This window comes from Tyto alba, unplaced genomic scaffold, assembly GCF_018691265.1.
Source record: "Tyto alba isolate M040663 unplaced genomic scaffold, T.alba_DEE_v4.0 Super-Scaffold_48, whole genome shotgun sequence".
Classification (NCBI taxonomy): domain Eukaryota; kingdom Metazoa; phylum Chordata; class Aves; order Strigiformes; family Tytonidae; genus Tyto; species Tyto alba.
The window spans coordinates 12,039,944-12,055,503 of NW_024881324.1; the positions used below are offsets into that span (position 1 = coordinate 12,039,944).

The following is a 15,560-nucleotide window of genomic DNA, read 5'->3' on the forward strand; positions in this document are numbered from 1 at the left end:
AATATGACCATGCATTTTGCTCCTGTGTAAAACCCTGAAGCTGTGGCCGTCTCCAGCATTTTCCACTTGTGGATCTCCATGTTCTTTATAGCATTTCCTTAAGCCTCACACCCCTCTTCCAACAGAGGAGAAAATTAGTTCCATTTTGCTGTAGCACATAAAGGCACAGGCAGAACTAAGTGTTAGCACCGGGTCAACCAATTCCATAACTGTACTAAAAACTCCTGTTTTCTGGCTCCCAGGCTTGTGTGTTAGCTATCCAGCTGCCTTGTGAGCAGAGTAAAATTAACATGACATTTATTTCAAGGGTTAAAGTTAACCAGAGCTCCCCCTTCCTTTTGCAGAAGCTTAGTTCAGAATGAGAGCGCTGAGGAGTGACCCCTTTTGCTTTCTGATCTTAGCCCTCCTCAGGTAAGCTATCAGATACGGGGTTTAAGACAGACGCAAACCAGAACCCCTCCTTCTTCAGGCCTCAGGATTTGGATTTTCCCTGTTTGAGGCTCCCTTTGTAAACTCTACTTCTACTCCCACTCTTGTATTACTTGATTACATCTTGGTTTAGTCTGACTTTGATTTATCGTTTGTTATTTCTTCTAATTTTCTATTAGAAATTGCTTGAAACATTAGCATATTATATAAACATACAAAATTACATCTTTAAAACCCTGAGGGGAGAAAAAATAAAACCAAAAAACTGTTCCCACCAGTGCAATTGAAGGAGTGTATGTCAATGATGAATAAGTCACCATTATATTATCATTAGGGACATGATTACATCCAGAGAAGGCGGCGAGGGAAGTACAGCTCCCTCTTCACATTCATCTTTGTGCTCGCTTTTTGTTACTCCCCCCTCTTAATATATTAAACTGCAAAGGCGTTCATCAGCCTACCCTCACAACATCCCATGAGGTCAGCATCAATCCCTGTTTTACAGCTGGGATACTGAGTCACCCGAAGAGTGACTTGTCCGAGGACAAGCAGCAGAGGCTCGTGGTGAAGCCAGGAACGATGGCCAACATGCTTGAGGTTCGTTGCTTTAACCACAGGTTACCTCCCCGGAGAGCAGATACATCTCCCAGCCACTGGAAAAAAGCCCATGGGGATTTTCCCCTCTACCTTTCCCAACCGCCTGTTCCTCCTCATCCCCCAGTCCCAGTTTCGTCTGTGTCCTCTCCCTTTCCTTTGGCAGCCCTCGCATGTGAGCTGCCTCATCTGGCTGGGTCCACGTCCTGGCTCCCTGCGAGACAGTTAGTCACATCCTTCTCTTTGAAGCTCGCCTGGAAATCTTTTCACCTCCACATGACTGCTGCCGAGCATTTTGTGGGACTCCGCACTTGGAGATGCTGTGTTAGAAGCTGCCACGGGGCGAATGGGCAAACTCACAAACTGCTGTCGGAGCTGGACGCTGCTGCCAATTTTGTCAATCTCGCATTTCATCTGTCTGAGCAGTTCAGAAGTCAAACGACTGACAAATGCAGGTGACTGGACCCCACAGCTTCCAGAAATGAGGTGGTGACAACCAGCATCTCCATCAGAGATTGCGCCAAGGCAAATGGTGGTACTGCTCACTTCCAGTGCCACATAGTAATTACCTCGCTGACCATCAGTTATCGGTGACTTGGGCCTCCCTTTGAATCACCTGCCCCTGCTTTTAATTGGGAATGACTCTGGCAATACTGGACTAGTTGGCATCACTTGCATGTACGCCCTCCAAGAAGGGGCCTGAGCTGCCCAGTTACTCCCCACCCCGAAGCGAGCCCCACAGGATGCACCTCCCAAAACAGAGTGGCTTTCAGAAACTTGCAAGCATCCAACCAACAAGAAACAGTGTTTGGCTGCTTGCAGCAGGACAATGTGCCCAACTTGACCTTTTACTTGATGCTACAACATGAGAGGCTGTAATTAATGGTGAGGGAATCTCTAAATCCATGGATTTGGAGAGACACACATGTGAAGCAACATTTCTCAATTTAGAACTTGCTAAGTCCTTGCTCGTGAGTGCAATGACCAGCTGAAACCCACGTCCCCTCCTGCGCTGTCTCAGGGACAAGCTGACCTGCGGGTGAGATGTAGTGAGGTGGCCTTCCCCAGGCTCACAGCTAAGGATGATAAAGGAGGATCAGGAAGAGCAAGGGGAAGGACACAACCAGGATGAGCAGCAGAACTCCATCGGGGTGACGGAAGACTAAAATTACACCAGAGAGAAACAACAAAGGGAATATTAGATGCTTCCTGCCAGTTGTGTCCCCACATCAAGATGTGATGTGGCCTCTCCAAGTGCACGAGGGACAGTGTGAAGACGTCCCACCCAGCACAGGGCTCAAAATGAGCCCAAATGTCACTTTTAGTTGTTTCTTTCCAACCTCAAGTCAGCTATGGCGGCCTGACCTCCCCTCGCCTCCACTACAAAATATTGCACCCAAAAGAGATACAGCCAGACTCTAGTCTTTTAAATCAGTATTTTCTCATACCCCCCCTTATAAAAAGTCAAATGTAAGCCACAAGAGGAAGAAAACCCCACCAAAACATCTACCACAGAGCATCAAAAGTAGCAGCAAGTATGATGCTTGACTCAGAGTACCCTTTCTCAAATTATAACTTGCCTGATATAGTTACAATAGTATTTTCCTGTTTTTAAAATTTTTTTTCCTTTATCCCTGTCCTTGTCCAAATACCCTACACAATCACAGAAGCTGACTAAACTAATTACAGGGGAAACATTCAGACTGATTTCGTTATCAGGCTTGGTGGAATAAACAGCCTGAAACACACAAACAAGGAAACCTTTTTTTAATCCTTCAGATTAAGTAATTTAGCTTTTTTCTGTCATAAGAAAGGCACGTTCAGAAAGAAATACTGTGAAGTTGATGGTGTCCTCAGCTGTGTTCAGAAGCGTCCCTACAACATCACAGAATGGAAAAAAGCCTACATTAAGCTTGTATGAAGCAAGTATAAAAGTTTAACGAGTTGGAAAGTTTTTCTGGCTATGTATCTTCCCATGATACAATGGAGGGTGGGTTTTTTTTCTTTGTGGGAGTGGTGAGATATTTAAGTTCTATATACTCATTGTCACTCCATCAAGTTAATAATCAACTGTTTTCATTCAGCAAGACAGCTTAAAAATATAAAATGCCAACAGTTCTTCTCTTGGGGCTTTTTACCCCCTGGAAACTGTTCATTTTTAACAAAGAAGTCAAGTTTTAGTACAGTAACATTTGGAAAGGCAAGATCTGAGCTGCCGGTTCCCAGGATTACCCAGTCTGTATTGCTATCGTGTTACAATGCATCAGATGACCTTGTATTCAAAATGCAGACAGCACACACCAAACTGCACGGCAACAGCAAAAAGGAGAAATCATTTCTCAAGCTGCCTTCCAATTATAATTTTATCCATGTGAATTTGTTCAGGTTGGTCTGATTGGTGACACGTGAAATCCAAAGCTAGCTTCCGTCTGAGGACGGACGCGTGCATGTCCCCACTACACAAAGCCCTTGCAGGGAAAATCCGGCAGCTTACAGCCGGGGCAGGTTGAAAGCACGCAGCCCTGAGCGGTGCTGGCCTCCCACCACCCCTCCTTAGCGCTGGCCAGAACGTCAGGACCATGCCAGGCAAAACGAGGGATTGTAGGGTCATGACACAAGTTATAGCCATATAAAATTCATCCTCATGGTCAGACTATATTACCCTGAACATTAGTAGTCATTTGCCAGAGTAGCTCCTCAGAGATTACCGATCCAGGCATGCACGCACCAGGGCGAGCTGGGAAAGGAGATTGCAAACAGAGGTTTTAGCCCATCATGGGTGTACGTCCTCTGAGCCTAAAGGACTGACTGCTCCACCATGCAGGTCTCTGTCCCCATCCTGGCTGGGGCTTCGGCTGCTCCTTCGCCTGTGGTGCAAAGCAGGGTCTCAGCTGTGGACACCGGGAGTAGTCGCCCCTGAGTTTTCATTACAGCTCATTTCTGAGCAGAGTGGCTGAGCACGCGCAAATAGTTAACGGAGGAGCCTGACAGTAGCTCTTTACATTCCCCTTAACAACTATTTTTAAATACTATACAAACACAACACTATTGTTGAGCAGTTAAAAAGGCAAGAATGTCAAAATTAGGGTTACTGTGGTTTTGAATTTTGTGTATTCTAATTCTAACCCAGTGTTGCAATAGCCAATTTCAGCACAAAATGTCCTTGGTTTAAAAATAACATAGTGCTTACAATACTTGTTACTTTAAAAACACTGCACACACAAAAAAATTAATCAAGAAATTAACATAATGCATCTATTTTGGTAACTATACCATCCTATTTCCATTTGACTGTGTCATACACACCTTGGATCAAAGGTAATGTAACACTAGTGACTGTGATGGAAATAAAGTCTCCTCATGCACAGGAATTTTCAGCATTTCTTTTTGGATTTAAAGTAACTAGTATGCAGAAATAACTGGGCAATAGTCTCCCGAGGAAACACAATTTTTACTCAGAACAGCAGCACCAAGTGTCATGACATTCAGAGGTTTTCTCCAGTTCTCAGCTGTCGAGAAAAGTGTTAGGTCAGGTGCTCAGGTGAGAATCTCTGTGGTGGCTTAAGAAAGTCTCTAGCTCATACTCTAGGAGCTAAAGCCAAAAATACAAACATGTATGCTCATAACCCTGAGCTGCAAGAGTAATTTTTTTTTAATAAATTGTATATATAAATAATTATAATTTCTACAACAACCTGCCTCCTTGGAGGGGGCAGAGAAGGAGTGGGGTTGCAAATGAATGTGATGTGATTATTTTGGATGGGACATTCTGCATCCATCCTATCCCCAGCAAGGCTGAAACTTCTAATGAATCTTTTGCACCCCAAGATCTTCAGTGATGCCTTGGTTTTGCAGGACAATTGCAATCACACTCCAGCAAAAGCAAGCGGTATTCACAGCCTGTTGATACAAAGTGAGTTTTGCTCAAGTGTTCATGAATTCAGTTTAAGTACAATCATGAGCCATTCCTACTGCTTTCTTCTCAACCTTCACACATGACCCCTTCCCCAATAAAATGAGAAAGCCCCTGAAAAGTGGAGTTGTTAACAGGAGATTCACCACCACAGCTACATAATAAGCGCAAAGGCAATTTCTCCACTTTACATCACCAATTTCTGCATTAAGTCAACATTGTTTATCACATCTGGAGTAATGAAGCAGTGGATTAGGCCTCAAATACTTTAAGCATTACCATAGCTCCAACAGTCCTCTCTAATAAAAGGACCATGGACATATATGATTGATATACTGCTGCAACCTTACAGCTGCATCACCAGAATTCCTTCAATAATAGCTGTCAATAGTTTGCACAGGATAAAATTTATATAAGCTTAAAAAAAACCCCACAACCTTGGTCACCATTGCTGTAGAAAATAGCATAAAGCAGTAAGAATCAAAGTATACAGCAGGATTAATATAGAATTTAGTAGTACTTTTATAAGACTAACTGACACACAATGAGGAGGACAGAAGACAACTTTTCAGGCAGGCAAGCCTTTCATACAACCAAGCTGACAGTTGTTGAGCTTCAGAGCAAGAGCCAGTCTTCATTTGGGTCTTACAATTGGCCTCCTGTTTCACAAAAAGTGCTTATCTAGACCATCAGACATAGGAATCTACGTGGATGGGACCCGCAGCACATCCTTTTTAATCTGAAGAGATGGCCAGGATATGTCTGAAGCCTTGTCTGTACTTTCCAAATCTACCAGTTCAATCTAAAAAAAGACACCAGGTCTCCCAAAGAGTCCTGCCTCACTGGCAATCACAAGTGTAGAAGCAGTGTTACTAGTAAAGGTGACCTTTATTATTAAAATAAGCAGTATTTCCTAAATACTGTGTAAAAAAGGGCAGAGTACAACCCAAAGAGTACAGTACCAGTTTAACATCTTAAAATGGGAAGGACAGAAGACTAGAAGGCTTTGCAGCTACTTTCTACTGTTTAACAAGGAAACAGAAGTTAAGTTGTAATGAGTGGACCCGTAGGTGCAACAGCAAGCTGGCGGCAAAAGCAGATGGCTCCTGGAAGCAGTGAGGATGTATTAGGGAAAGGATTGCTGCTGTCTGGTTTTCAGACATATAGTATGTCTCACTGTCAGCTGGATACTAAAGAGATGTGCAGTCTAACCCACTGCAGCAACATCCCACGTCCACTACTGTTTAGAAACAGGACTGACCACTTTTTCTTTACAGAAAGGACCCAAAAGAAAGCAAAACCTTCCCATTCTCCAAGCTAAGATTTATTAGCACACCATTTCACAAGTAGTGAGCAAGAAAATCCTTTGAAATAGAAGAAACTTAGGTGAGACATTAAAATAAAAGGTCTGAAAGCAAATCCTCCCCTGCCCAACATGGGGAAGAGTGGTGGAGATCCTTTCTTCACACCTTGCTCTCAGCCCAGTGACTTCAAATACCTTCCACCATCATAGCAACTCTACGCAGGCCTGCAGGATCTTGAAGACTCTTTCTTTCTGTCACCCCGATTGCGGTGACAAATCCGTCCCCTACAAGCGTGTCGCCTACTGCTCCTGCTGCCACTCTCCTACGTGCCATGTCTCCCCAGACCTCTATTTCTTCACCCCCTTCTGAAAAGCAGAACGAACAAAAATAACTAATTTCAAAAAAGGAGCAGTCTCTCTGCTTCCCAGACATCTCCCCCGGATTTGCTGTACAGCATCCCCAACGAACAGATCAAGGTTTGTTTTCACAGGTAAGAGCATGTAAAAGCTCACCGGACATCAGTAACGAACTTTTCCCACTTGCACTCTTGGTAAAAATAAGCAGTTTCTAAACATAAAAAAAGTCAAGATATTTATGATTGAATCTGGCATTGTACCTTTTGTTGATGCCTCTGGGTCCAGCTGAGGTGGTCTAGAGACAACAGCTAGCTGTGCTACCATAAATATAACACAACTGGATGTTATTGCCTAGACAGCTTAAAAATACGAAGATTCAAGGCCAGCAAACTCCAAAAGGGTGCTGTTTTCAAAACAGCTATACCACATCTGGGTTGCCACAATATAAAGTGGAATTATTCCACTAACTTCAGTAGAGCGATGCCAGTTTACATCCGATGAAGACCTGGCTTTATGCTCTATAGCCGTGAGTGCCAGAAAATAATGACTCAGAAAAATAACCCATCATTAATCCAATCCCAATGTAATTATGGAGATTAAATTTAAACAATAGCAAATCACTCTCTAAACATAACACTGTACAGAAGATCTTCAAAGGACGAGGGCCTTTTACTTTTGGATGAAAAATACAACTGAGCTCTTCTTTGTTTCTTTGTGCTGGGAATCAAGCTGGAATCGGCTTGTAAAATCAGATTTAAACAGTTGCACAACAGCTTCCTTTCAGGATTCTTGAACCAAAAGAAGTCTAAAAAATCAAAATAATGCACTAACCAAATATAAAATACCCACGGGACACCAGAAGGCATTTTCACAGTATCCACAAAGATTCCTACTGTACGGCCAGTAAAGCTTTTCTACTTTGCACTGGGAGGCAGGCGGCAGCAGGGACCAGCCTTGCTCCGGCACATGAGGGGAAGAGCTAAAGTGAAGGTGAGGAGGAGGAGGAGGAGGAGAAGGAGGAGAGCCCGTGGCAGAGCGCTCCGGGGGGAGCTAAGCCTGGGAGGCTGACTGCAGGCCACTGGCATCTCTACCACCGTCACTCACTTTTGGACTTCCTGTGCTGTCCCCCTAGCAATAACAGAGATCGCTTTGCAACCGCAAAGGCAGCCGCCTCCTTCATCCCCTCCCCACGGCTTCCGAACACAGATGTTAACAAAACCAGTATTTTCTTTCCATATGCTGGCACATACGGCAGGTCCCTGCACTGAAAACAGTGTTGTATCTTAGGAAAACAAAACATCTTTCTGCTTAAGAGATGCCAAATTGCTTTATCAAAGGCACTACTGTTTGCATTTTTGTGGCAATATTAATGCAGTTCCCACTGAGAAGTTGATAAAGATCCTGACTGCAAAAACACCCCTCTGGAAGACGTGATCTGAAGCTATTTCTGTATTGCATTTCCAAATAATTTATGATTAAGATAATATTATGCTTTCCAGAACCCATTTCTACTTCACAGCCAAGTTCCATGCACGCAGACCCAGCGTTCGGGGAAGAAGGCGATGCTGTCAGCCTGGCGGCAGGCACACATGCTAGGAAGCGCTTCGCAGCTACGCACGTGGAGCAAAGAGGATGCTCCTACCACTCCTGTTTGCTCCCTTGGCTTTATGTTTGCTCCCACGTCCATGCCCACACAGTGAATGCCCGGGACACTTAGAGCCACCCGTGGAAATCTTCTGCTCGCAGCGTTTCCCACCCTCCAGGCTCACCACAGGTCACGCTGCATTTCCTGCTGGCATGGCTGCCAGCATGCAGCTCCCTGGAAGCACGCAGCTGCCCTGGGTACACAGGCTGGATCTGAAAACATTTTCAGGATTATTAAAATGGTGTAGCAGTTGCCTGGCTTATCTCGTATCATCTCTCGAAATTATCTGCACTTCCGCAGGAATCTAAGGTGGTCTAAACCAATTCACTTGCATGGTTGAGCTAAGTTTCAAAATAGAGGTTGTGCAAAGTGGGAAATTTCTTTTCATTTACGGGCATTTCCCTCTCATCTTGGAAAAAATCTGAAGTTTTATGTTTATCAGTAAGAGTGTGAATCAACCAACAGCAAGTAGGAAAGCAGGCAACATAAAGATGTTTGCAAGTTAAGTTGCACACTTTCATTTTGTTGAGCGCTCATCTCTCAGCATCACAGGCAGGTTTCAGCTTTTCATTTAATAGCCCATCTGAGAAAGTTATCTCCTGAACACAGTGCAATCACTCCCTGTAAAAATACTGCCCAATGCACTTACTGTTTTATAAATTATTGAAACAGTTTCATCCAGCACTGGAGATACTGAGATACGGTAAAAATCAGCTGTGGTTCAGAGCTTGTCATGCTGTCCCAAAGCCTACCACCACGCTGGAATGGTAGCACTGCTGACATGGCTTGTCACTCCAGCAGACACCATGAAACGTTGTTGTATCACTTATTATTTAGTATTTAATATTTCACACAGGGGTCTAGTTTCAAATGACTGCATTAAGCAGCATCCAGCCAAAGGACCACTGAAGAGCAGGGCTTTGGGGAACCGGCAGGGCGCTCTGTGAGAGGGCACGATGGACACCAGACATGGTATCGGCCAGAGAAAAGAGAGGACATGAGAAAGGAGGAAGCCCTGCACATAAGGAAGGCAGAAAGTGACGGCAGGGATAAAAAAAGAGTAAAATCATGGTCCGGAGATGCCACAAGTTCCCAATGTTCAACATGACTACAGAGCAAATGCTCCCCAGGAGAGTCAAGGCAAGAAGACACCACAGCTCTGAAGACAGGAGAGCAAATGCGTGAAGTGCTGGAATAACCATAAAGTGTTTTATAGATTATTACTCCTGGCCATGTGCATTTCTCTAAGGAGCAGCGGTTTGGAGGAAGTGGCTCCAACATGGCACCGGGACTGGAGGCTCCTAACCACCATGGCACCAGGACAACCTCTGTGCCAACTGGAAGAGCCAGAGCCTTGGAAGACATTGAGCTATGCAGAAACACCAAAGCACCCTTGCTAAACCCACTGTTTCTCTTGCCGCCCTTCTTAGTTATCACTCCTTTCTCCCTGTCCTTCTGCCCTGGCCATCCTGCCAGGCTCCCTGAAGTCTCAGGAGAGGCTCCCTCAGGCCCAGGGTGAGGGGGGAGCCACAGCCACAGCCACAATTTGTTTTTGTTGCTGCTCATTTGCACATGATGAGGCCTCGCACGAGCAATGGCGACAGAGCCACCATGGAAGAGGCCCACCATGGTGGGTGGCACGCAGTGGAGGAGCCCGGGGGGCCCTGCAGTCCCAGAAGCACGGGTCTGTCTGAAACTCTCGTTCCAGAAAGCTCTGACCGACACTTGCGTGGAATCACATCTGGCCCTGGGGATTGGAGGAGACACAAGGCGAAGCAAAGAACTGTAAGGAGTCCCCAGCGCCAGCCACTCTGATTCCTCCCACATTGTCGAATCACCTGCGAAGGCAGACATGGCCTCCATCCCCCACGGGTAATGAGGAGCCCGACCGCCCGCAGCACGTGCACAACCCTGCTCCCCAGCGTGCTCTTCTTGTGGGGCCAAATTAAAGAGCTGGGAAGGAGAGTGAAGGGTGAGAAGCAGAGGTGGAAGAAGGAAAAAGGGAAAGCCTCACCACTTCCACAGCCTTCTCCAGCAAAGGCAGGTGGGCCGTGAAGCCCCTGAGGGCTCTCACTGTGCAACCCTAGCACATCTGGGAAGCACTTAACAGCTGCAATGATGAAAACTGAAGAAAACTCAGCAAGAGACAGACATCCCAGAATATTTTACAGCAATTGCAGCAATGCGAGGTAACTGTCCCTCTTCCTGAGGCAGTAACATCTTGCAACCGCGCTTGCCCTGTGCCGCGTTTTGTCCCCGCCGTGCACACCTCCCCTACGGCAGCTCACGGCCTTGCCCCGTGCCCCGCACAGCCCCAGGTTCACACTCCTCCATGAGAGCCACGTTACGTGACACCAGCCACGTCTGCTCCAACTGAGGCTCCCTGCTGCCTGTCTCGCACCCACCAGGAGCATTACACTCGTGGAAAAGCAGAAGAGGGCCAGCCGACCCAATATGCCCCCAGAGCCTTCTCCTAGCAAGCACGATGGTTTAAGCCCAGCACCATACGGACCTCAGCTCAGACAAGACGAACTCTGGGCACACTCACCCTCCGTGCAACCCGCAGGAGGGATGCAGCCGGAGTCAACCAGGAGCTCCTGGCATGCCTTCCTTGTAAAAACGGAGGTCTCCTGCCCAACCAAACCACTGAAATCCCAGTTTTTAACCTTCCCACTGGCCATGCCAGCAGGGTGCTGTTTGGGAGGTGACTTATTTACCTCTAAAAATCTCATCTGCTGTCAACCAATATAACGATGCTGCGGAGAGCCAAGCAGCTGTCAGACATTTAAAAATTTGCAGCCGCTGTGGGCGGTTGGAGCGGAGGTCACAAAATGGTCATTAATAGTTTTACCTAACCTGCAGCCTTTCAGCTTTTCAAAACATGGCTTTTAACAGAAAAGAAAATGACATCACAGAGCTTTATCGATCTGCATAAGGGTAGAGAATTTCACCCTTAAAAAGAAAAAAAAAAAAAAACAACTTGACAAAAAGCCCCAGTTTGCCTAACAGCTTTTCTCTAAGCCTTCCTTTTTCATTATTTTTTATATTCCCATATCCCCCAGTGACCAGAAGCATACTTGGAATGTCTCTGTCCATCTGATAAAGCCATCAGCGGCTGCAGCCCTGTGCTGGGCCCATGGGGGACACAGCTCGTCTTCCCGGCTGCGGAGCACGGTGCCCAGCCCAGTCAAAAGCCAGGGAGACGCAACACTGGAAAAGATGGAAGAGTCCCGGTCAGGGTGGGAAATCCTAGGGAAAAAGTAAGACTTGAGGAAAAACACCATTAAAAGAACTATTAAAAGAGGATTTGTGGAATAATCCTTAGTTCCACATAGTTGGCCTGACTTTAATACAGTAGCATTGCTGGGTAGTTCACCTGAAAAACATCCAGCAGGAAAAGGGACAGCCTCTGCCAAGTTCTGCTTTTTTTTTTTTTCTTCCCCCCCCCCCCCCCCCCCCCCCCCAAGCAATCCTTGGGCTCTAGGCATTTAAAAATCAAAGTTACATACAAATGTTCTTAAAGTAACAGCACATAAATTAATACCAAAAGTCCTCAGGTTAACAAATAGGAAATTAATAAACCTCGCTGGTTTAAAAAACAGCTCAGTATGCCAGTATTTCTGGCTTTCAGTTTATCGTGACCCTTTTCCTTAAATTATCAGGTTCCTGGAGACAGAATTTAAAATGAACAAAAGAGAGGGTGTTAAAATTCTCAGCAGAGCTGCATGCCCACAAATTAATTTTTAGACATTTGGCTTCTATATCTTTACTCTTTGCGATTCATGTCCCGGCTGTTTGGCTGTCCCAGCATTTCTCCGCTCCACCCAATCCAGCCTTGTCATCACTGATTTTATTTTTCCTCTCCTTCTCTCTTAGTAATGCCCTCCTCTCTTGCCTTGACTGGTCACATACCATCCTTGGAGAAAAACATCAAGACTCTTCCAACTTTTAGTAAAGATAAATATATATAGAGAGATCAATTTAAATAAATACCCACAACCAATTTCAAATTTTGGTCATAAAATGCATCTTTCATCTTTTGTCATGCCCAAAGTGGTTTTAATGTTGCCAACAGCTGAATTGCCCAGACACAGATTTTAGTTTATGACTCAGTGACGAGTACATTGGTTACAAAAAAATTTGCCTTTTTTTTTTTTTTTTAAAAGTCTTTTAAAATCTTTTTTTTTTTCAAGTTACTACAACATGGTAATGCTATAGATCTGACAGTGTTAGAAACAGTCCAGAGAGATAGCTGCCATACCTAGTCATTTTTTGTTTGTGATATAAGAAAACCATCAACCATTACAAAGTTTGGATCAGGCTAGCACCTCAATTCACTCTTTACAAACATACAGACAGTAGGGTGATCTGACAAGCAAACCCCTTCTTAATGCACATTTATGAAGTCATTTTTACTCTTGCATGCTAAACCACCCTAACAGGTGGGGGCTGTGGCTTGCATGAGTGAATGTTTTTCTTGTTGTTCTCACCTAGAGACAGCAAGGCTAAAGCTTTATATAACGTTCACATGCAGAAAAAGGCAATTAATTATATGGCATGTCCTAGTAAAGAACTTCCTCCAGTCAAAATAGGAGAACAGGAACCTAAATGTTGTATAATTGATGTTATTAGCTGCAGCTGCTATCATACTTGGAGAAATCTCCAACTCAGACACAGCAGTGATGAAGCACTCCAAGATGAGTAATAATGTGCTTGAAATTAAGGGAGGGGGGCAAAAAGGATTCTAAAAAATGTGCTCTCTGGTACAACAACAGTCTCTCAGAGAATTGCCAGGCAGAAAACACTGCGGGATACCAAAAGAAAAACACACCACATTTAAAGTGCTGTCTCCATTAAACTGAAATTGAGGGGGGAGACACGGGTACAGAGGAAACCCCTTGTATTTACCTAACCTACGCGAATGCTAATGCTCACATGTGTGTTGTAACAAGATTTGGGACTTTGAAAGCTCTAATCAGTAGGTGCATGAGCAAATATTTATTCTGATCCATTCCAACTCTCTGTGGTTTGTAAATCCCCAAGAAAAAAAAAAAAATCTGCAGAACAAACCAGTCTAGACCACAGATTTTGGCTACTTTACGCTAGTTAGAAAATTACAGGAAACAGGCCGACTCCAAGGAGGGTTTTTTTGATGGACTTTTTTGTTTGTCTTCTGAAGACCTGTGACTACCTGATGTACGTGCACTTGTTTGGGTAGCTGAGGAGAATTCTTTCGGGCATTCTTTAAAGCATAATCACTGCAATATAGAATTCCACACGCTTGATGTCTCGGCTAGGTGTTGATGTATATAACCTCACAGACTCTTTCTGACCCATGCTTTTCATCCAAAGACATTAAAAAAAACCCCAACCCGAATAATAACTCTTTTGTATTTCAAGATCCTGAAGAGTTTCTAACAACATTATTTCTCACCCTGTTACCCAAACGCATGGAAAGAATCACTCAGTATCTTTCCATCAGAGGAAAATCTGAGCTGGAAAATATTTTAGATAGAAGGTTTATCTTACTGGGGATAGCATCCATTCAAAGTCTTAGAAGATCTTTCCATCCAGCATTAGGAAACCTTTTCTATGGGATGAAGACAAAGTTTCTGCCTTTACCATGTGGAAAAAATCAAAAGCTTGAGCAACTCTGCTTTAGGCTGAGCCAGAAAGAGTCTGGGTGAAACAGAACTCTCGGCTCCTATTGTAGGCACTGAGATAAGGCCAGGGACTTAAAAAATACTGGTATATACAATATATTTTCTAATAAGTATTTCCATTAGAAATGCTTTTCTCATAATTATGCTCTTAGTATTTTGGATTTTGGGTTGTGTTTTTTTCAATTAGGGAAAACAAAAAACCCACAATGAGATATTTTTAGTGGGAAGAAATACTTATGTTTGAAACCAAGATATTAATATAAATACAAAAAAAAAGCTGATGGTCAACAACAGTAAAGCTGATACAAATCTTCTTCAGTACATATTTTAACCTCCTATTTCTGGCTCTATTTTATGAAAAGATTTTTTTCCTCTGCCATTACCTTTCTGTTGTTTCTTCATAGCTGTTCATGGTGGCCAGAGCAGCACTGATGCAGCAACAGCAGTTGGGATAGCTACCCTGCACCCAATGCATCATTTGCCATAGGACCTACCCGAGCTGCCTCTCACCCAAAAAGGCACTGGGCATGGGCAGTGGTCTGATAACTGACAGCCTGACCGACCTGAGATAAGGTTATTACCACCTGCAATTTACCACACTCATATATTTGATTTGGCTCAGTGTGTCACAAATAAATCCTGTTTGGGTACCATGGGATTACCAAGTGTAAACATCAAGATCTTTAGACAGGTATCTGAAGCAGTATGACTATTTAGTTTAAAAAAAAGCCAACTGTCCTTTGCAGCCAGAAGAAAGTGTGATGGAAAGCCTTTGAAGAGACACTCAAATCTGAATTCTGGCATGGGAGCTCCCCTCCCCTGTCTCTTAATTTCCTTCAAGATGGGAACCATCCCAGCAGACAGACTGCTGCTGCTCAGTACCTTCCAGGTAAATGACTTTCCCACAGGCAATCAAACAATTTGAAAGCTCTGCAAATGAAACAACTTTCTCTTTATTTTCGTCAATTCAATACAAAGCTACCGAGCCTCTACATCAAGTCCCAGCTCCCAGTGCTGCCCCCCAGGCTGTCACCAGCACTTTCACTCCGCAGCAGGGCCAGACAGTGCAAACACTATTCCAATCTCAGCGTTTGCCAAAGCCCATAGTTGCTGGTTTCAAGGTAGCTTGGAAAGCCCACTCTAACACTTTTCTGGATAAAGTCCAAAGGAACAGAGTGAAGGAAAAGCCTCCAGCTTTACAGTTAAGCTTGCAAGGGATCTCAAAAAAACATGAGATTTTACCCCCTCCTCCCTGTTAAAATCCATTTTTAAATCACATTGCTTTCAGGATTGATGGCATAGAGAAAAGACAAATATGACCTAGTCAATCCATAAATAAATACAGGTTTAGAAGGATTTGTTAAGATCCCTTGGTTTTGGTTGCACTGCTAACAGCAAAATGTGCACTGGTAAGCTTTCCAAACTAATATGTCTATAAGGGTGGAATCGAGTACAAGATAATTCACTTTGAATAAAATCAGTTTTGCTATTGTAAAATAAAATATCTCCACAGATTGTCTCTGCATGAGCAACTTTACCCGCATTACAGCAGGATCTCAGGAGCCCTATAAAAACAGAAGCAAAACAGTTAAATGGTTGAAAAATAAAAACTGGGGAAAAAATGGCATAATAGGTTAAATGCTGTAACATCTACTA

At 44.1% G+C, this 15,560-nt stretch overlaps 1 protein-coding gene across 1 annotated transcript in view; it reads right to left on the minus strand.

Moving 5' to 3' along the window:
* Nucleotides 1-15,560, minus strand: part of BMP6 (bone morphogenetic protein 6) — a 93,484-nt gene that overhangs the window by 26,727 nt on the left and 51,197 nt on the right. The gene's annotated exons all lie outside the window — the stretch shown is intronic.